At 56.3% G+C, this 1,966-nt stretch overlaps 1 long non-coding RNA gene across 1 annotated transcript in view; it reads right to left on the bottom strand.

Moving 5' to 3' along the window:
- LOC106735093 (uncharacterized) overlaps positions 1 to 1,960 on the bottom strand; it is a 2,546-nt gene extending 586 nt beyond the window's left edge. The window contains exon 1 of the long non-coding RNA XR_001370517.1: positions 36 to 1,960. This is a non-coding gene — a long non-coding RNA (uncharacterized LOC106735093). The remainder of the gene's footprint in view (positions 1 to 35) is intronic.
- Positions 1,961 to 1,966: the final 6 nt, after the last annotated feature.

The following is a 1,966-nucleotide window of genomic DNA, read 5'->3' as shown; positions in this document are numbered from 1 at the left end:
CCACCCCCCAATCCCGCGGGATAAAAATTTGTCACCTGCCGTAGCGGCCAGTCATGGCCCCACTGTCCACCTGCTCGATGGAGAGCACACAGCCGTTGCAGATGAAGCTGCGGACCACACAGGAGCAAGGCTGGTGGGATGTGCAGTGCAAACAGCGACATGGGACCTTACGATCACAGCAGGTAAGATCAAAATGACGTTAAGACAAAAAGCAAAGAAACTATGGGAAGGGGAAAGACCTGGAAGGAGAGACACCAAGTTTTCCAACACTTCCACACCGTGTAGGTTTACGTGGATAATCAAAGACCTAGTGTGCTTCTCACTTTACAGAGGTGTTAGTGACGTGCAAGTGAGGGGCTGGCTTTCCTCCGATTTCCTCCGCCCACTCTAGGTTGTGCCAACTGCCACCAGTCAGTGAGGTCCCCAAGACATGACATGAGAGACTCCCGCTGCACGTGTACCTGGTGGGTCACAGGACACTCTATGCCCCACCTTCTCCCTGCACTGAGATGCTCTCCGTTGGCTTCCCCTCCCAGGAGCCCCCTCATGTGCCTTTCTCTGGAAGTCCCTGAACCATGCTTCCCAAGCAGTAGCAGAGGCGGCTAAATCTTACAGCCCTGGGTGCCAGGCCCTCTTCCCCTCTGCCCGCCAAGAGCACCCCCAGCAGGTGACCACCATGTCCTCTCGTCCAGTTCCAGACCCCCCAAGTTGCCACAGCCTTTCACTCCCCTACAGGCTGAATGGCAGGGCGATGCCTGTCCATCAGAGGCTCTTTCTACCTGGACAGGAGCGTGTGCGTCAGGGCGTCCCATGCACCTGTGGGGAACCTTCCCACTGCTGTCATTACTTCTCCACTCACTAGGCCAACAAAATGGGCCTTCCTGCTTCCTAGAGGCCACTGGAACGCTTTAAGACAGGAAGTTAATCCAAAGGTCACACGAGGCACTAGGCCCGGAGGCACTAAATCCCTCTCCACTATGCCCTGGTATGCAGAGGAGCTGCCTTACCAGATGGGGTGGCATGCAGGCCCAGGAGCAGTGAGAGTCTGAGAATCACCAACACCGTAGCAAACAGAAAACTGTCCTTCCCGTGCAACCCCACTGCCTGCCCCTTTATAAGCCAACACATGTTCTCTGAAGACCAAGACCTCCCCCAGTGTGGACAGAGCCCCCCTCTTCCCAGATTTTCTTTATATTGGGCCCCCAGTCACTCCCTCCCTTAGGGAGTGTGGGGCTGAAGCCTCCCTATCTAGCTGGGGACTAAGCCGTCTCCCACTAGAGCAGCAACGGCTCCTCAACACCCTCAAAAGTGGGATTCCCCTTTAACCCGGGGAGGGCAAGCCCTTGGCCTTGCCCCTGCCCTCTCATCTGCTCCAGGTCTCCGAGTTGGCGAGAGCTATCACAGAGGTCACAGATGCTCAATGGCACTTGTCCCCACACAAACCTAAGCACCAAGAGACAAAACCCAAACTACCCAGTTCAAGTCAGGGCAGCAGCTCAGACCGGGCAATACCCCCTGGCCAAGGACTGGGCAAGAACAGGGAGGAGAGCCAGTGCTACCATGTGGCTGTGGCCTGGAGGCACATGGCAGCACAGCTCTGACAAACACCCCATGCAATCAGCACCACTTCCAAAGGATACCTGAGGAGAGCCATGGCTGGCAGGGCTGCAGCATTCCTGTCCTGGTTGGGCCACATGAAACTTTCCAGATGTCTTTCCCCCTGTAGGCTTCCTTTCCCCAGGAACCACTGCACCCCCTCACCTGGGGCACCTCTACCTGGCAGATTCAAATCTTACCAATACAGCTGCTGGAGACAGAAGAGAACTGAGCACAAAGAGAGAGGGACCCATACGCTACCCCCAGCAAGCTGGCCTCACTGTGGCTTCCCTCCCTTTGTGTTTAATGAGCACCATGGTCACACCTGAACAGCCTTGGCGGAGTCCAGGGGAACCTGAAGCCCGTGTTC

Source organism: Tupaia chinensis, unplaced genomic scaffold (genome assembly GCF_000334495.1).
Source record: "Tupaia chinensis unplaced genomic scaffold, TupChi_1.0 Scaffold000294_1, whole genome shotgun sequence".
In the NCBI taxonomy this organism is placed as follows: domain Eukaryota; kingdom Metazoa; phylum Chordata; class Mammalia; order Scandentia; family Tupaiidae; genus Tupaia; species Tupaia belangeri.
This window is presented reverse-complemented; position numbering and strand designations above follow the sequence as displayed.